The sequence below is a fragment of the Erythrolamprus reginae genome, chromosome 11 (assembly GCF_031021105.1).
Source record: "Erythrolamprus reginae isolate rEryReg1 chromosome 11, rEryReg1.hap1, whole genome shotgun sequence".
NCBI lineage: Eukaryota > Metazoa > Chordata > Lepidosauria > Squamata > Dipsadidae > Erythrolamprus > Erythrolamprus reginae.
In genome coordinates this window covers 28,643,641-28,664,980 of record NC_091960.1, presented here as the reverse complement: position 1 = coordinate 28,664,980, position 21,340 = coordinate 28,643,641, and positions in this window count along the sequence as shown.

Below are 21,340 nucleotides of genomic sequence, written 5' to 3'. Positions count from 1 at the left end.
CGCAACACCCGTGTCCGGTAAAAAGTAGTATTTTAAAAAATCTTCTTGAAAAATCTGGGTCTTCATTTTTACCCACCGGGGGGGGTACAAAGAGCCCGAAGCACCCTCCCCCCCACACACAAACACACGGAGTCACATCCGCATCCCCGCCTGCCCGCCCCGTCCGGGCCCCGCCATGACGTGGCAGCCGCGTCTGGTGCACACGTCGGCCTTGACACGTGTCCACCCACCCGGCGTCTCCGAAGCTTACCGGTCTCTGGCGGGCGCCTTTCGGCAGGAGAAGCCTTCACCGGGCTGCTTCGCTGCTTGTTCCCCGACGACGGACAACGTCCGGCCGGCTTAGCCGGGACGGGCAACACGGCATCCGCTTGAGACGCCGACGGGAGCAGCGGGAGCAGCAGGAACAGCAACATTTGGATCAGACGGAGGCGGCGGTGACGTATGGAAGGGGGACGGCGCGGAAGTGGGCAGGAGGCGGCAATACCCCCGTGTTTCCCCGAAAGTAAGACATATGTCTTACTTTCGGGGTACGGCTTATATTAGCCGACCCCCCTGAAACCCCCGATACGTCTTACAATCGGGGGTGTCTTACTATCGGGGAAACAGGGTACTAAGTTGGGCTTGACTAAGCCATAATAGCTAGAATTCAGTGTTTCTCAACCTTGGCCGTTTGAAGATGTTTGAAATTCAATTCCCAGAATTCCCCAGCCAGCGTTGCTTGGCGGGACCCAGGGGGAGAGCCTTCTCTGTGGCGGCCCTGGCCCTCTGAAACCAACTCCCCCCAGAGATTAGAATTGCCCCCACCCTCCTTGCCTTTTGTAAGCTTCTTAAAACCCACCTCTGCCGCCAGGCATGGGGGAACTGAGATACTCTTCCCCCTAGGCCTTTACAATTTTATGCATGGTATGTCTGTATGTATGTTTGGTTTTATAATAAGGGGTTTTAACTGTTTTAATATTGGATTGTTATATGCTGTTTTTATTACTGTTGTTAGCCGCCCAGAGTCTACGGATAGGGGCGGCATACAAATCCAATAAATAAATAAAATAAATAAATAAGGTTGAGAAACACTGAGCTTGATTGATTGATTGATTGATTTTTATTATTATTAGAGTTGAAAGGGACCTTGCAGGTCATCAAGTCCAACCCCCTGCTTAAGCAGGAAATCCTACAGCACCCCAGCCAAATGACAGTCCAATCTCCTCTTGAAAATGTCCATAGTTGGGGAGTTCACTGCCTCCATTGACAGGCCGTTCCACTGGCTGATCGCTCACTGACTTGAGAAAAGCTATACAGTGATCTCTCGGTTAGCGCGGAGGTTACGTTCCAAGACCTCCCGCGCTAACCGATTTCCGCGTTATACTGGATGCGGAAGTAAAAACCACCATCTGCGCATGTGCGCCATTTTTTTCATGGCCGCACATGCGCAGATGGTGGAGTTTGCGTGTGGGCGGCGGGGAAGACCAAGGGAAGATTCCTTCAGCCGCCCAACAGCTGATCTGCTCCGCAGCGCGGAAGCAACGAGGAGCCGAAGATGGGGTTTCCCCGTTGCCGCGCTGCGGAGCGGATCAGGTGTTGGGCGGCTGAAGGAACCTTCCCTTGGTCTTCCCGCCAGATCACTTGCCGCTTGCCGCTTGCCAGTCCACGCCCCCCTGGATGAGCGGCCCCGCATGGCCCCAGCGCCGGACTCCGTTGCCGAACGCCGAAACCGGAAGGGGCGAGGTGGGGGAGAACGGGAGGCTCAGCATTCCGTCAGTCGCAGCGCTGGCTGTCAACTTTTCTTTTTAGCACTGGGGAGGCAAGTCAGCTCCTGCCCAGTTTTAAAAAGAAAAGTTGACAGCCAGCGATTGTTCCGCTGCCGCCAGCATGGCCTGGCTGGCAGCGGAAGATGTAACGGAGCCCACGGGGGATTCGCCTTCCTCCCACCCGCAGCCAAGACTGATCGTGGGCTCCTTCGCAACCTCGGAGAGCTTCCAGGGCATGAAAGCTCACGAAAACCAGGAAGCTCTCCGAGGTTGCGAAGGAGCCCACGATCAGTCGGCTGCGGGCGGGAGGAAAGCGAATGCCACGGGGCTGGGCCCGGCTCCCCCCTCGGCTCCCCCCCTTACCAGCCCCGCCGCGGAAGGCTCCATTCTGTTCCCTGCCAGCCCGATTGAGCGGCCGGCGGTCTCCATTCAGGGAACAGACGTCCACCCCCTCCTCGGTGTCCCCGGCACCCAGCGTCCCCACGCCGCCTCCACCTCCCGGTAATGCGCCCGACCTCTGCCTCTCTCTTTCTCTCTCATATACCACGCCGGCAACAGGGAGAGAAAGAGAGAGAGAACTAGCGTGGACTTATTTTTTATTTTTTAATATTTTATTTTTTTAATTAATATTTTTTGAAAAACCGCGTTGCAGCGTTTCGCGCTAATCGAGAACGCGCAAATCGAGGGATCACTGTATTATAAATTAGGAATCCCAAACTTAAGAACAAATAAAAAAGGTGAGATATTATATATATTATCATACAGAATATAGTTTGTCCGGTATAAAAATGTACATGTATAGTATATGTACAGTGATACCTCATCTTACGTACCCCTTGTCATATGAACTTTTTGAGATACAAACCCGGGGTTTAAGATTTTTTTGCCTCTTCTTCCAATTATTTTCACCTTACGAACCCGCCACTGCTGGGATGCCCTGCCTCCGAACTTCCGTTGCCAGCAAAGCACCCGTTTTTGTGCTGCTGGGAGTCCCCTGAGGCTCCCCTCCATGGGAAACCCCACCTCCGGACAGTGGAATCCCAACATCGCAAAAACAGGTCCTGCGCTGGCAACGGAAGTCCGGAGGTGGGGTTTCCCAGCGAGGGAAGCCTCAGTGAAATCGCAGCATTTGCGATGCTGCGATTTTGCTGAGGCTTCCCTCGCTGTGAAGGGGAGTCTCAGGGGAATCCCAGCAGTGCAAAAATGGGTGCTTCGGCTGGCAAAAGGGGTGAATTTTGGGCTTGCACGCATTAATCGATTTTCCATTGATTCCTATGGGAAACATTGTTTTGTCTTATGAACTTTTCACCTTACAAACCTCGTCCTGGAACCAATTAAGTTCGTAAGACAAGGTATCACTGTATATGTATATGAAATGCAACTCATGCATCATCACAAAATCTCCAGAACCACAAAGGCTACAAACTTGAAATTTTTTATGAATGTTCCTCTTGGCTTCTAGGTGCTCACTAAGAAAGGATTTTTCAAAATGACCATCAGAGCTTTAGTATTTCCTATATTATTATTAACATACTCTGATGTTAAGGAGTTCTCCTCCCGCTCCCCACCTGAAAATAAATCTGTTCCAAATGCAAAACACATGCAGAGGAGTTTCAGTTTCAGTTTTACTTTCACAGCAGCAAGCAGCTTTACAACAGAACAGTTGAGCTAAGCCAGCAAGGCTGAGGGAGAGAAGCCTATCATAACTACTCATTAATTTTCAAGCTGTAAGTATCGATTTATCAAACCTGATTACATAGTTTCATAGTGGAACACGGATATTTGGCTAAATAAATAATCAAACACATCTGTGGCGGAATGTAGTCCAGAGTCAAAGGAGAGAGGGGCTCCTTCGCTAGTGGCAAAGACTCAGTGGAGCTTGGAATGGGGCTGGGGGACAGGAAGAGAGCAAAGTCGGACCCTCCCTCACAATTCACAGAGCACAGGTGGTCCTTAACTTATAACACTTGTTTAATGACCACTTGAAATTACATCACTGAAAAAGGTGACTTTTTTCCTGCTTAATGACTGTTGCAGGTCATGTGATCAAACTTCAGGTGCTTGTTTCGTAATTACGAAGTTTGCAGTGTCCTGGGGCCATGGGATCACCTTTTGCAACCGCCTGATAAGCAAAATCAACAGGAAAGCCAGGTTTACTTAACAACCATGTTATCAACTTATTGTCACATTCAAGGAGGTAATATTTCTCTCCATGGTATAAAATGCATCTTCATTATATCCATTGTGACATCTGAGGGAGATGGGCAGGTTAGGAAAAGGAGAAGAGAGGAGAGGAGAGGAGAGGAGAGGAGGGAGAGTGGAGTGGAGTGGAGTGGAATGGAATGGAATGGAATGGAATGGAATAGAATAGAATAGAATAGATGATTTGTATTGATTGAATTATTTGGAAAATGATAACAAAAATGCTGAACAAAAATAACATTAAGTATATAAATAACCAAAGTAATCAACATGTTGATAGAAATAGCCATAATAAAAAAAACCATGGGGTAAAATGTAAAAAATTGATACTCCAATTAGGGATGTAATGTTTTTTAAAATCTTTATGTGTTTGTTGTTGTTGTTGTTTTGTTCTTGTTTCGTTGTGTTGTATTTAATGTACTGCTTGTTTTAAAGTATATAAATTGATAAAAATATTTTTTTTTAAAGAAGCATAAGTAATCATCTGACAGAACAATTAACTGCCCCAGGAAGGGATGCAACTAGTGCACAAGGTGGAATTGCACAAAAGCTTTTTGTGGCACAACTGTCACCTGTGCTCTTCAGGCAGGACACATGAATCCAAGAGGAGTCCCAGGTTGCCCCAACATCAAAGATGAAAAGAACCCTGATCTGGCTGGGGATTGAAATCTCCAGCAGTTCAGTCTTGGTTGGAGGATTAGCCAGTCCGTTTCTCCCCATCCAAAGCTGCACAGACTTTAGGCTTTGAGACAGACAGGATATTAACAGCATCACTTGGCTAGCTCAAAATAGCAAAAAGATCTGCTTTCATGGGACACAGATTCCTGACTTTGAGGATTCTGACGGGAGAGGTTCACTTTTTCCCAAAGAAGTTCTGATGACATCATCCATATTGTCTCTCTCTCGCCTTTCTAGATAGCTTGCATCTGGTCCCCTTTTATTTATTTATTTATTCATTCATTCATTCATTCGGTCGGTCGGTCGGTCGGTCGGTCAGTTAGTTAGTTAGTTAGTTAGTCCAATACACAATGAGGGTTTTAGTGGGTATATATCTATATACACATAGTAAAATACATGATGAAGGTTATAGAGGAGATACTCATAGTAAAATATATCTAAGAAAGAATAGAAGAGAAGATATAGGAATAGAACATATCAATGAAAGAATAGAAGAAGAGATATAGGAATAGAAGAAAGGAATAGGAGATATAGGAGAGCAATAGGACAGGGGACGGAAGGCACTCTAGTGCATTTGTACTCGCCCCTTACTGACCTCTTAGGAATCTGGATAGGTCAACCGTAGATAATCTAAGGGTAAAGTGTTGGGGGTTTGGGGATGACACTATGGAGTCCGGTAATGAGTTCCACGCTTGGACAACTTGGTTACTAAAGTCATATTTTTTACAGTCAAGTTTGGAGCGGTTAATATTAAGTTTAAATCTGTTGTGTGCTCTTGTGTTGTTGTGGTTGAAGCTGAAGTAGTCGCCGACAGGCAGGACGTTGCAGCATATGATCTTGTGGGCAATACTTAGATCAAGGCGTCTTAGTTCTAAACTTTCTAGGCCCAAGATTGAAAGTCTAGTCTCATAGGGTATTCTATTTCGAGTGGAGGAGTGAAGGGCTCTTCTGGTGAAGTATCTTTGGACATTTTCAAGGGTGTTAATGTCTGAGATGCGATATGGGTTGCAAACAGATGAGCTGTATTTGAGGATGGGTCTGGCAAAAGTTTTGTAAGCTCTGGTAAGTAGTGTGAGATTGCCTAACACAATGACTTCTCCAGAAAGAAGCCGTTTTATTATTTATTTGGTCTCTCTGTTTAAGTCAATGTTTTTGTTTTTTTTAAAATAAATTTTATTGATTTTTATATATAAAATAATACACACAACACAAAACAGTGCACAGTGAAATGTGCTCCCACCACCCAACAACAATAATTCGGTCCCTCCACTAAATGAGGGTGTACTACAGTAATTTATAATATTTTAAAACCAAGAACATTAATGTATTTACAAAGTGTAGAGTGATTCCAATTTGCTCTTTATGGCTCAGTCTCAAATTCTGCTAGCCATAAAACCTCTGACCATGTCCCATCTACCCATAAGTATTTCCGCTTTATTTTCATCGATCGTATTCATTTTAATTTCCATAATTTTAAATTGAATGTGTTCTACCATGTACCGATACCAGTTTTGTATTGTCCATTTTGTTGCATCTGTTTAAGTCACTGTTGACACAGCAAATACTTGGACGGGTCTCTGCAGTTTAATAAAAATAACAACAACAACAACAACAACAACAACAACAACAGAGTTGGAAGGGACCTTGGAGGTCTTCTAGTCCAAACCCCTGCGTAGACAGGAAACCTTACACTAATTCAGACAAATGGTTATACAACATCGTCTTAAAAACTTGCAAATTGGATATCAAATTACAAACGAATGCTTTCAGTACCATACAAGGAAAATTTATATAAAATGTTTTATAGGTGGCATCTCTTGCTGGCCCGATTAGCTAAAATGTACCCTAGGGTTTCACCGAAATGTTGGAAATGCAAAGAAAAAGAAGGAACATATTTCCATATGTGATGGATGTGCCCAGTGGCTAAGAAATTTTGGAGAAAAATTAGGGACATGGTAGAACAAATTACGACAAATAAATTCCAATAAGACTGGAACTTTTTCTACCAGGGATAATTAGGCACAAAATTACCAAGGAAGACAGATACTTGATGCTACATTTAACAATGGCAGCTAGAATGGCATATGCTCAAAATTGGAAGCAGGAACCCCCCCCCCCTTTGACATTAAATTTGATAATTAAAATACATGAGGCAGCAGAGATGAATAAGTTAACATTGGAACTCCAGGAAAAAGACAATACAGAATTTTACAACACTTGGGACAGGTGGTATGACTGGTTAAGCCCAAAAAAATATTTGAAACTTTAACACTGTATACACTTCAAAAAGAAAACGAATAAAAGCAAAGAATAATCTTATAAATCCTTTTAACAATGGTTAACCAAGTAAGCAGACAAACTGTTGCTAAATTCACCCATTGACTCCTATTGAAATACCAATTCGCAGTAATGAGAAATAATGTAACCCAGAAAAAGAAACACAGAGATATAAACCCTGTAATTTATAAAGCGTAGTTTACAATAAAGTTAGAAAACGAAATAGAATAAAATATAGATAGGCTGTAAGGAACAAAGCTCAGCAGAATAGAAACATAGAAACATAGAAGACTGACGGCAGAAAAAGACCTCATGCTCCATCTAGTCTGCTCTTATACTATTTCCTGTATTTTATCTTAGGATGGATATATGTTTATCCCAGGCATGTTTAAATTCAGTTACTGTGGATTTACCAACCACGTCTGCTGGAAGTTTGTTCCAAGGATCTATTACTCTTTCAGTGAAATAATATTTTCTCATGTTGCTTTAGATCTTTCCCCCAACTAACTTCAGATTCTGTCCCCTTGTTCTTGTGTTCACTTTCCTATTAAAAACACTTCCCTCCTGAACCTTATTTAACCCTTTAACATATTTAAATGTTTCAATCATGTCCCCCCTTTTCCTTCTGTCCTCCAGACTATACAGATTGAGTTCATTAAGTCTTCCCTGATACGTTTTATGTTTAAGACCTTCCACCATTCTTGTAGCCCGTCTTTGGACCTGTTCAATTTTGTCAATATCTTTTTTGTAGGTGAGGTCTCCAGAACTGAACACAGTATTCCAAATGGGGTCTCACCAGCGCTCTATATAAGGGGATCACAATCTCCCTCTTCCTGCTTGTTATACCTCTAGCTATGCAGCCAAGCATACTACTTGCTTGTCCTACTGCCCGACCACACTGCTCACCCATTTTAAGACTGTCAGAAATCACTACTCCTAAATCCTTCTCTTCTGAAGTTTTTGCTAACACAGAACTGCCAATGCAATACTCAGATTGAGGATTCCTTTTCCCCAAGTGCATTATTTTACATTTGGAAACATTAAACTGCAGTTTCCATTGCTTTGACCATTTATCTAGTAAAGCTAAATCATTTACCATATTACAGACGCCTCCAGGAATATCAACCCTATTGCACACTTTAGAGTCATCGGCAAATAGGCAAACCTTCCCTACCAAACCTTCCCCTATGTCATAGCTGGCATATACTGTATGTTAAGTGTTAGATGTTTAAGTTCTGATACCTGGGGACCAAAGTAACCTATATATGATAAAGCTATATGCTCTTGTATGTTATGTTTTTGTTTTCATGTTTTTTTGTCTTTGTCTTTGTTATTTTAAATGTAAATATTCAATAAAGATATTTAAAAACTTGCAGTGCTGGAGCATTCACAACTTCTGAAGGCAAGTTGTTCCACTGATTATCGTATTTTTCAGAGTATAAGACACACCTTTTTCCCTCCTAAAAGAGGGTGGAAACGTCGGTGTGTCTTATATACCAAATACAGCAGTTTTTGGCTGCCCCAGAGCCCTGCTCCCGCATCCCATTTTTGCGAAAAATGGGCCCGTTTTTCGCAAAAATGGGGTAGACAGAGGACCTGGGATGCCTGCAGAAAGTTCCTAGGTGCTGGGGAATGGCAAAAATGCCCCCCTTTGGGAAAAAGCAGGCAAAAAAAGTCCCATTTTTCACAAAACAAAGGTGTTTTTGCCTTCTAATTACCCATCTAGCATGGACTGACACAGACTTCAGAGGATAATCAGAACTGCAGAAAAAGCAATTTATTTATGTATGTATGTATGTATGTATGTATGTATGTATGTATGTATTTATTTATTTATTTATTTATTTATTATTTAGATTTGTATGCCGCCCCTCTCCGCAGACTCGGGGCGGCTCACAACAGAATAAAACAATTAATGACAAATCTAAATTATAGTTTAAAATATTTAAAAACCCCATTTATTAAACAAACATACATACAAACATACCATGCATAAATTGTAAATGCCCGGGGGAGATGTCTCAGTTCCCCCATGCCTGACGACAAAGGTGGGTTTTAAGGAGCTTACGAAAGGCAAGGAGAGTAGGGGCAGTTCTAATCTCTGGGGGGAGTTGGTTCCAGAGGGCCGGGCCGCCACAGAGAAGGCTCTTCCCCTGGGGCCCGCCAACCGACATTGTTTAGTTGACGGGACCCGGAGAAGGCCCACTCTGTGGGACCTAATCGGTCGCTGGGATTCGTGCGGCAGAAGGCGGTCTCGGAGATATTCTGGTCCAATGCCACGAAGGGCTTTAAAGGTCATAACCAACACTTTCAATTGTGACCAGAAATTGATCGGCAACCAATGCAGACTGCGGAGTGTTGGTGAAACATGGGCATACCTAGGTAAGCCCATGACTGCTCTCGCAGCTGCATTCTTCGGAGAGGGGCGGCATACAAATCTAAGTAATAAATAATAAATAAATTCTGCACGATCTGGAGTTTCCGAACACTTGCTGCCAGCCTGCCTTCCATTGAGGACCTGTATACTGCACAAGTCAAAAAGAGTCAAGTCAAAAAGAGGGCAGGGAAAATATTTACTGACCCCTCACATCCTGGACACAAACTGTTTCAACTCCTACCCTCAAAACGTCGCTACAGAGCACTGCACACCAAGACAACTAGACAAGAGAACAGTTTTTTTCCGAACGCCATCACTCTACTAAACAAATAATTCCCTCAACACTGTCAGACTTTCGACTAAATCTGCACTTCTATTCTACTAGTTTTTCTCATCATTCCTATCACCCATTTCCTCCCATGTTGACTGTAGGACTGTAACTTGTTGCTTATATCCTAAGATTTTTATTAATATTGCTTCTTCATTGCTGATTTGACCCCTATGACAATCATTAAGTGTCGTACCACATGATTCTTGACAAATGTATATTTTATTTTATGTATGCTGAGAAGATATGCACCAAGACAAATTCCTTGTGTGTCCACTTGGCCAATAAAATTCTATTCTATTCTATTCTAAACAAATTGAGTCAGATGGCAAGCTCCAGACCGATTCTGTTTTTATCCAGCAAGGCCATTCTTGTCCATAAGACTGAACGAGATTAGATGCAGCCTCATTTGGCTTCTAAGGGGCAGAGGAGGAAATACAGGAAAATGAATCAGCTGTGAGTTTCCTTGAGCTTCAGTCTGTTCCGCAAATTTTCAAAGGTTCCCTGAGCAAGCCAAGTTCCTCTCTCCCCCCCCCCTTCCCCTCTCTGCCTGGCTTTCGGTACAAACACATTGTTTGAATTAGCGTCTGGACGAAAAGGATATTGTTAGTTCCTGTACAGAGATAATAACCCCTGGTAGCGCCGGGAATTTCACCCATGCAAAGAGAATTTACCAAACTATTTCAGCCGCTTGCTCCACAGAGATCCATTTACTCCCTGGCCCAAACAACTTAATGGAAACAAACTTGTCACCAGGAAGTACGAATTGAGGGCGGAATGTTGCTATAATTGCTAAAAGGCCATGTTTCCGCAAACGGAGAAGGGCAGCCTGCCTTCTCCTTGACGGCTTCAAAGTCAGCCTTCGGAGGCTGCACCCAAAAAGAGAGGGTGATTCCCACCCTGAGCCTCTAAACCAGTGTTTCTCAACCTTGGCAGTTTGAAGATGTGGGGAATTCTGGGAGTTGAAGTCCACACATCTTCAAATTGCCCAGGTTGAGAAACACTGCTCTAAACAATTAAAGGGGGGGGGAGGACATGGAGGGTGGTGGAGAAATACATACATACATACATACATACATACATACATACATACATGTCAAATTTAGCATTGCTTTGATTACAACAGGTTTGAATATGTGAAGAAGCAGAGAGGAGGAGGGAGGAGGGGTTTCTGCAGAGAAAGCAGTCAGATTCTGGAAGCCGGAAGGGAAGGGGAGGGGGGGTTGCCCAGAATTGGTCTGCAACAAACCTACCCCATCGCATTTGCACATGTCCAGCCCTGAATTGGAGCCCTTGGGGTGCAGTCCTCTCCCGGGGCGGGGGGTCCTGGGTGAGATGCTCCTTTCAGTTTCTTCCCCCTCCTCTCTCCCCCTCCCCAATTGGGTCTCTTTTGAGCCCTCTAGTTCAACCCCACCTTCGGGGAGATTATATGAACAAGTGGGATGATACCTCCCGCCTACCAGACATCTGGAAACCAGCCCTCAAACATATCCCAGGCATAGAAACTGAAACCAGACTCAGAACACACATTGCAAAACAATCAAGTAGCCTGCAAGCTCCAACTACTCAGGATATCACGCCTAATCTACAACCATTAACTAATCAGCTACATCAACGACCCCAGGTGTTACCGCACTGACTCACCAGGAAGTTTCTACACAGCAGGCAATTGCTGAGCCATCAAACCACACCCAGCCACCAGTATTTATAGAAGGAAGGCAGCTCAGGTCTCGCTGTGTTCGCCCTAGAACAAGGACAGAAACACCAGCCTGAAGATGACGAGTGGGACCTCGTCGAAACGTAGCCAGAAATTTCCAAATCCTACACGGGAAGAAACCCGAATATACCAAGACCATCATACATACATACATACATACATACATACATACACACATACATACCAGTGGTGGGTTACTGCCAGTTTTGATCATTTCTTTAGAACTGGTAATGGAAATTTACCTCCACTCTCTGAACCAGTAGCGATGACTGGCACTCCATGCTCCCCAACCGGTCCTCTGGTCGCCACAGTTTGCAAAAACAAAAAACCCTCTGTGCATGCACAAAAGCTTCTGCACATGTGCAGAGGGTCATTTCCAGATGTTTTGCACGATATGACTTCCATCGCAATGCAAACCAGTAGAGAAAGTAAGTGGAACCCATCCCCGATACATACATACATTGAACAGAATTATAGAAAATGAGGGATGAAGGCTGGGAGAGAAACAAAATTAGGGTTCAGGTAGTCCTCTACTTACAACCAGTCACTTAGTGACAGTTCAAAGTTACAATGGCACCGAATAAAAAGCGTCTTATGAACGGTCCTTCCATGTATAACTCCTGCAGCATCCCCATAATTGCATAATGTTATGTAATGTTGCTACCATTTTGTTAAATTGGGTTATGCCATTTGATAAAATTTGAGCTGAACCAAGACCCTACAGTTATGCATAGACCTTGTATGTCCTCTTCAGTATGAATTATGAGTACGAGTTGAACGGGTCCAAAGACGGGCTACAAGAATGGTGGAAGGTCTTAAGCATAAAACGTATCAGGAAAGACTTCATGAACTCAATCTGTATAGTCTGGAGGACAGAAGGAAAAGGGGGGACATGATTGAAACATTTAAATATGTGAAAGGGTTAAATAAGGTCCAGGAGGAAAGTGTTTTTAATAGGAAAGTGAACACAAGAACAAGGGGACAAAATCTGAAGTTAGTTGGGGGAAAGATCAAAAGCAACGTGAGAAAATATTATTTCACTGAAAGAGTGGTAGATCCTTGGAACAAACTTCCATCAGACGTGGTTGGTAAATCCACAGTAACTGAATTTAAACATGCCTGGGATAAACATAGATCCATTGTAAGATGAAATACAAGAAATAGTATAAGGGCAGACTAGATGGACCATGAGGTCTTTTTCTGCCGTCAGTCTTCTATGTTTATGTTTCTATGTTTCTAATTAATTAGCATTAATTTAAAAAAATGATTTTCTCCCTCCATGAATATAATGGGAAATTATTGCAGAATAAATGCTTGTAGAGGTTGAGCTTTGCTAACAATATAATAACTTGCATGTGACCTTATTATTATTACTCCTTTCATTAAGGATTAACATAGAGGGTTTTTTTTAAAAAAAATCCACTTTTGACTGGTGCTTTTTATTATTTGATTTTATTTTTAATTGAGTTCCAGGCCGGAATTTAAGAATTATCCATTAATGTTACAAGGCAGAATTCCCAAACTTTCTTGGCTTTGGATCACAGCATCCCTGGTGATTCCCAATTTGTGCATGGGGCACCATAGCAAATTCACTAAAAATTCCAATTATTGCAGAGTAAAATATCCTGCAGCCCTGTTAATTCTCTGCAGAACTCCATGACGCTGCATGCAAAGCTTGTGAACTCTGGTTCACAGATTCAAATAGGTGCCTGCAAAATACTTTTTAAAAAGTCCACATTAAATATCTGAAACAGGGGTGAAATTCAGCTGGCTGGGGAATTCTGAGAGTTGAAGTCCAGATAGCTTCAAGTTGCCAAGGTTGGGAAACACTGCACTAGAAGACTTGGCCAAACTTTTCTGTCAGTTCTGTGGGCGTGGCTTGGTGGGGCGGTGCCAGCCCACTTTGCTGTGAGTGATGTCAAATTGGCCACCCCTACTGTTCCATGACCAACCACCAAGACACACCCACCAAGACACGCCCACAGAACTGGTAGAGGAAAAATTTGAATGTCACCATTGATCTGAAACATTTTGTTTCCATAAAATAATAATTTCATCTATTTGTTATTCCACTTAAAAGACAAATTAACTGTAAGGATGATTTTGGAGATCTTCTCCCCAATCTTCTCTTACTATTTTTTTTAAAATGTATATATTTATTAAGTTTTTCCATTTTTTTTTTAAAAGTACATGATCATATTTACAGATGAATCTACATCATATATACATTCCTATCAATATTGTCTTTTAATTGCTTTTGAATTTCTTAATATTTTATTTCAATGCTTCTTTTAAGTTTCTTTTTTTTGTCCATTGATACCATTTTGTCCAGGTTTCATAATAATCCGATTCTTTTCGATTATTAAGCTCCATTGTCAATCTGTCCATCTCTGCACAGTCGTATATTTTCTTGGTGATTTCATTGTCTTCAGGTATTTGCGGATTTTTCCAGTTCTGTGCAAATACAATCCTTGCAGCTGTTGTGATATGCAAGCTTAAATATTTTACATGTTTAGAATAGGTACCTCTCATAATACCCAGTAGACAAAACTTTTGTACAGTGATCCCTCGATTAGCGCGGGGGTTACGTTCCAAGACCTCCCGCGCTAATCGATTTCCGCGTTATAGTGGTGCGGAAGTAAAAAACACCATCTGCGCATGCGCGCCATTTTTTTTCATGGCCGCACATGCGCAGAAGGTGGAGCGACGCAAGTTCGGAGGCTGGCAATGCAATGGTGATTTTTCCGGGCTCCTCGCCGCTACCCCCCGCCCGCCCGATTCGCCCCTCTCACCGGCTTTCTTGGGGCAGCGCTGGCGGCAATGGCAACCCTCCCTCCTTCCCTCCCTCCCTTCCTTCCTCTCACCGGCTTTCTTGGGGCAGCGCTGGCGGCAATGGCAACCCTCCCTCCTTCCCTCCCTCCCTCCTTCCTTCCTTCCTTCCTTCCTCTCACCGGCTTTCTTGGGGCAGTGCTGGCGGCAATGGCAATGGCAACCCTCCCTCCTTCCTTCCCTCCCTCCTTCCTTCCTTCCCTCCTTCCCTTCTCTCCCTCCTTCCTTCCCTCCTTCCCTTCTCTCCCTCCCTCCTTCCCTCCCTCCCTCCCTTCTCTCCCTCCCTCCTTCCCTCCCTCCCTCCTTCCCTTCTCTCCCTCCCTCCTTCCCTCCCTCCCTCCTTCCCTTCTCTCCCTCCCTTCTCTCCCTCCTTTCTCAAAAAGCACTTAAATAACTACTGTACTGTGTAATGACAGAATAAAAACCCCCAGCCCTCACCTGTGTTTGAATTTCATTCACTCAGTCATTCATTCATTCATTCTTCTGTACAGTATGTACAGTACAGCTGTATGCCACTCAGTCCCAACACTTTTAACCCATAAATTACCATTTCCCATCCCCTTAATTACCATTACTGTACACATTGAATAAGACTCTTAAGTTATGAACAATAACATATTTATTTACATTTTTTGGGGTGGGGTGGGGTGGGGGTTAGCATAACTGGGATAACTAGGGATCTTCTTCTATCACCATTTCTACAATGGACGCTGCAGGTGATGGTGTGACAGACCTCTTGGTTTTTGTGACAAACATGGTCATGGGCAGTTGTTGGCGCCGTTTCTTTTTCTGGCCTAACATGGATCTGTATGGTGCAAAGATGTTGTCAAGGGAGGCGTTAAACTGTATAGAGCGAGTCATGTTGGGATCCCAAAGTTCCGCCATGCGTTGCAGATGTGCAGCAGTTCTGTTCATTTCTGCAAGCCGCTCAAGCGTTAGGCCAATATCTTCTTCTTCCTCAGCTTCTTCAGCTCCCTCTTCCTCCTCTTCTTCACTCTCTGACCTGGTCAGCTCCTCCAGATCTTTGTCTGTCAGCGGTAGGCCATGCTCATCAAGCAAACCATTGACTTCCTCTGGTGTCATGTCAACGAAGCCTTCTCCACCCAGTGCCTGTGCCAGCTTCACAGAGGTCTGGACTGCAGCATCTTGGATTTCTTCGGGAGCAAATCCCTTGTAATCATGCACCACTTCTGGCCACAATTTCCTCCAGCAGGCATTCATTGTCTGTGTCTTCATATCCATTAAGGCATTCTGAATGTTCTTCAGACAAGATGCAATTGTGTACTGACGCCAGTAGGCCTTCAATGTGAAGTTTTCATCAGCATCCATTGCTTCCACGATGCTTCCAAGAGAATTGCGCGTGTACAGTGCCTTAAATGCACGGATAATACCTTGATCCATCGGCTGGATAAGCGATGTGGTGTTTGGTGGCAAGAATTCGACTTGCACTCCATCATGTTCATGGTCCAGGTGATCATGGCCTCCAGCATTGTCCATTAGGAGAAGCACTTTGAAATCGAGTCCTTTGCGAGCCAAATACACCTCCACCTGTGGGATGAAGCACTGATGAAACCAGTCCCGCGTGAGGGGTTTTGTAATCCATGCTTTAGGATTATGCATCCAGTACACTGGCAATGAATTCTTGTTTCTGTTCTTGAGGGCTCTTGAATTTCGTGACTTATAGATTAGCCCTGGCTTCATCAAAAAGCCTGCTGCATTCCCACACATGATCAAAGTCACTCGATCTTTCATGGCCTTAAAGCCAGGGGCTTTGGCTTCATCTTGCATCAAGAAAGTCCTTGAAGGCATCCTCTTCCAGAACAGGCCTGTTTCGTCCATGTTGAACACCTGTTCTGGAAGGTAGCCCCCTTCTGCAATTAGGTCTTTAAACGTGCCCTGGACAAAGTTTTCTGCTGCACCTGTATCTGCTGAGGCAGCTTCTCCATGCAATGACACACTCTTCAGGCCATAGCGCCGTTGAAATTTATCAAACGACCCTTTGCTTGCTGTGAATGTGGCTGGGGCTGAAGAAGCAGAAGAATGACAGGAAAGGGAGAGAGAAGTGACTTGAATGAAAGCATACAGAGTAAATGCCCACCTCCTTCCCTCCCTCCTTCCCTCCTTCCTTCCTTCCCTCCCTCCTTCCCTCCCTCCTTCCCTCCTTCCTTCCTTCCCTCCCTCCTTCCCTCCCTCCTTCCCTCCTTCCTTCCTTCCCTCCCTCCTTCCCTCCCTCCCTCCTTCCCTCCCTCCTTCCCTCCTTCCTTCCCTCCTTCCCTGCTCCTTCCTTAAAAAACACTTAAATACAGTATGTAATGACAGAATAAAAAACCCCAGCCCTTACCTGCGTTTCCCTCATCTGCATCACCTTCTTCTGTGTCTTCAAGACGGTTGTACAATTGTTGTGCCTTGGTTCTTATGGTGTTGGTATCCAAAGCAATGCTCTTTTTGCGGCAGTCTTGTACCCACAGGGACAAAGCAGCTTCCATCTTCATAAGGCGTTTGTTTCTAGGCGTCACCATTCTTTTTGCAGCCTTGTTGAATGCCATCAGAGAACTTTGCCTTATCTTTTTCTCGTCGTTCCGAATGGTTCGCACACTCGATTCGTTGATCCCATACTGCCGACCAACATCTGCATAAGAGCGTCCCTCTTTCAGCATGTCCAAAATGTCAATTTTCTCTTTAATTGTGAGTATCCTCCTGCTCTTTTTAGCGTCGCCGCCTCCACTCCGTGTGCAACGTTTAGGAGGCATCTTCCAACAAGTCTGAACAAGTTCCAACAGTTGCAAAGCTTTTTTTTGCGTTTGCAACGATCGGTCGAGATTTTGGCCAATCAGCAATCAGTATGACGTCATCAGGCGGGAAAAACCGTGGTGTAGAGAAAAAACCGCGGACTTATTTTTTAATTAATATTTTTTGAAAAACCGCGTTGCAGCGTTTCGCGCTAATCGAGACCGTGCAAATCAAGGGATCACTGTATTTGTTATTTGACACAACCAATTATTTATTTATTTTCAATATTTTCTTGTCTCTGGACATAACCACCATAGATGAAAGAAGAAAGATAAAATCTTCTCTTACTATTATTAGAGTTAGAACTCTGTTTTGAATTTTCCTCCCAGATTTGTTTCGTTGATTCTACTGTGCCATGTCTACAAACATTCGTTTTTCCCTTTCAATTGTTGTTAAATGTGATATCTTGTATTCTAGAGAGTGGTCCATTTGTTTGCGGAAATCCTATGATATTTCAATCATATTTTTTAATTTTAGGATTATTCTGAAAACTCTAAAATTATAATTTCAGCTCAGATGCCAAAGAATCAGAGTTCCTTATTCTGTTGTGATGTTGTTTTTAGCCCATCTGAGCAATTGTGTAGCACAGTGATGGCAATACTTTTTTTCCTTGAGTGCCAAATGAGCATGCACATGTGCTATTGCGCATGCAAGAGTGCCCACACCCATAATTCAATGCTTGGGGAGGGCAAAAACAACTTCCCCCACCCTCTCTGAAGGCTGGAAATGGCCTGTTTCCCAACTTCTGGTGGGCCCAGTGGGCTCATGTTTCGCCCTTCCCAGGCTCCAAAGGCTTCCCTGGAGCTGTGGAAGGATAAAAACATCCTCCCCTATCCCCACGAGGCTCTCTGTAAGCCAAAAACGCCCCCCCGGAGTGAGCAAAAAATCAGCTGGCTGGCATACACATGCATGTTGGAGATCAGCTAGGGCAACAGCTCACGTGCCAGCAGATAAACTGCAGAAAAAACAATTGTTGCCAACCTGCCTTCCATTGAGGACCTTTATACTGCACGAGTCAAAAAGAGGGCGGGGAAAATATTTACTGACCCCTCACATCCTGGGCACAAATTGTTTCAACTCCGACCCTCAAAACGTCACTACAGAGCACTGCACACCAAGACAACTAGACACAAGAACAGGTTTTTTTCCTGGAGGCCATCACTCTACTAAACAAATAATTCCCTCAACACTGTCAGACTTTCTACTAAATCTGCACTTCTATTCTACTAGTTTTTCTCATCATTCCTTTCACCCATTTCCTCCCATGTTGACTGTATGACTGTAACTTGTTGCTTATATCCTAAGATTTTTATTAATATTGCTTCTTCATTGTTTATTTGACCCCTATGACAATCATTAAGTGTTGTACCACATGATTCTTGACAAATATATCTTTTATTTTATGGACGTTGAGAGCATATGCACCAAGACAAATTCCTTGTGTGTCCAATCACACTTGGCCAATAAAATTCTATTCTATTCTATTCTATATGGCTCTGCATCCCAGTGTAACATCTGCTAATTATGTGTTAAGTTTCATCTTTTTCTTTACAAAGACCTCTGTTTGTTACAAGCGGAGTCCAGGGGTGGGTTCTAACTTACCTGGCTGCTGGTTCGCTTCCTCCCGCACCATGTGGGGGTGTGCGCACTTTTCACAGTGGCAAAAAATCCCCCAAAAATCTCCAAAATATCCTCCCAAAATCAAAAAAACTAGATGTTGATTTCATGCACAGTGCCAGAAACCTGTCTTCTGCCAAAGCTGGAGAATCCCACCCCTGGTGGAGTCCTTAGTTTCTTCACATTTGTTTGTAATCCTTGTTCTTGAGCTGCAACACATAATCCTTCTGTTTCTAATTCTTGGGATTGTCTAATTTATTTTCTTTCATGCACTGGTTTCTTTAGTTCTTCAACATTCTGAACAACTTTGCAATACAGACATTCCTTGACATACAACTGTTTGTTTAGGAACCATTTCAGAGTTGCAATGGCACTGAAAAAGGTAACTTACAACCAATTCTTGCACTGTTACAACCGTCACAGCATCCTTGCAATTCAAGCACTTGGCATCTGGCATGGATTTATGATGGTTGCAATGTCTCAAAGTCATGTAATTGCCATTTGTGCCCTTCCAGTTGACTTCCATCATTAATTTGGGAAGCTGAATTCACTTAATGCCCATGTGATTCACTTAACAACTGCAGTGATTCACTTAACAACCATGGCAAAAAAAGGCTTTAAAATCAGGTATGACTTAATTAACAATTGCCTTGCCTAGTAACAGAAATTCTTCTCCCATTACAGTTGTAAGCTGAGGAGGTAGTTCTCGACTTACAACCACAATTGTACCCAAAATATTTGTTGTTAAGTGAAACATTTGTTAAGTAAGTTTTGCCCCATTTTACAACGTTTCTTGCCACGTAACTGTGAAAAATGGTCATAGGTCATATTTTTTTCAGTGACATAGTAACTTTGAACTGTCACTAAACAAACTGTTGTATATTGAGGATTACCTGTACTTGTAATTCATTTGTATTAACGTTCTTTACTTCTGCTACTTTCAGGCTGTTTTCTTTGCAAATAAGTGGCAATGAACATTTTTCCCCTTTGCTTGTCCTGATGTAATCATTCAATCAATGTTTTCTCTGATACCATACTACATACTGATACTACAGTAAACCATACATTTTTGGATGTAAGGTAAAGTATACTTTACTTAATTATAATTGATTAAATATAACAAATAACATCATTTTATGGATTAAATGCATGATACCTTGATGTTTAGGGTCCAATTCAACCGTGTCTAGCTTATACAACGTGAGTTTATTCTATACCTGGTATCACTGTTTATAGCTGCTTATTCTCGTTTAACTTTGAATTTAGAATTTTTTATCTCATTTTAAATTTTCCGAACTGTTTTTTATTTTCACCTGTATGAAGTAAGTGTGGTATTCTATTTATATATTTAAATATTTATATATAAGTAATTTATAAATAATATAAAATATAAAATGTATATTTATATTTATATTCAATATAATAATAACAATAATAATAATAATTTATTAGATTTGTATGTCACCCCTCTCCAAGAGATGTATTTCAAGTTTTCCTCTGTGAGCAAAGATTGTGTGATATTCTCATTTTTTAGCTATATGCCATTTTGTTTATTTTAAATAAGAGTTTACTTCCAGTTTTTTATTTCCAGGTACCTTCAAGTCATCTTTCCCAAGTTTCTTTTGACAATCCTGTTTTATTCAGGACACGATTGAAGGATGTCACTGAGATAATAATAATAATAATAATAATAATAATAATAATAATAATAATTTATTAGATTTGTATGATGCTTAAACAGCAGTGGAAACAATCCCCTTGAAAAATTCTACCAATGTTTTTATTTCCTATTTCTTTGCCACTGACTATCAAAATTGTTTTTTAACTTCTTTTACAAAATTCTGAAAGTTTGTACTCATGCCAAATATTTATAAACATTTATCGTATGTGTTCCCTACTGTATGTGGAAGAGAATCCTACCTCTTTTTATAATCCATCACAACTATTTTTAAGTTGGGTTTCCCTTGCTTGAAGTTCTTGGTATAATTTCGGGCAGATACCATGTATTTTTTAAACTATAATTCAAAATTGAAAGTGCCAATATATCAGTTAATTGCCTCAGTATTGTTCACAAGTGATTCAATTGTGGTTGCTTGCAATTATGCCCTTGTTTCTGTCTTTTATTATTAGAATATTCTACCAATTGTCATCCATTCTTCCACTTTTTCAATTAAACAGCCAATCTTTCTTAGAATGTTGTCAGATTTTTAAGCCAAAATTGATGTACTTCACATTTCCTGATGCATTCCAACTTTAAACCTTCTTTGTTTTCTTTTTAACAATTTCAGATGTTATGACCATATCATCCATTTTGACTGAGCCAATGTTCTTTCTTCTCAATCTCTTTTATCCATGTTGCATCTTTATTATGTTACTTTGTGTTATCCCAGATGTTAGTCCAAAATTATAATGTTTCATCTTTATCAGGGCAAGCATCTAAAGTGTATTTGTCATATTTCCTAGCAATGCTTTTATAAAGCAAATGCTGATTTGTCCAAAACTGCTGATATTGTCAAAATTCATATTGTTTAATTTTCTTTAAAGCAGCCATGACTTGTTGTAATTCTTTTGAGATTAATTTGATTCTTTGATATTTTTAATAAAATCTTCTTAATATTGTTTCTGAATCTATTTTCTTCACGATTTTCAAATATCATCTTGCAATTTATTGATTCATTTTCCAATAGACTTTTCCTTTTTAGTGATCGATTTTCTCCCTTTTATTTTATAGCAATGTAGCCCAATGTTGTATTTTTATTTTTGAAGGGCTAATCAATTAG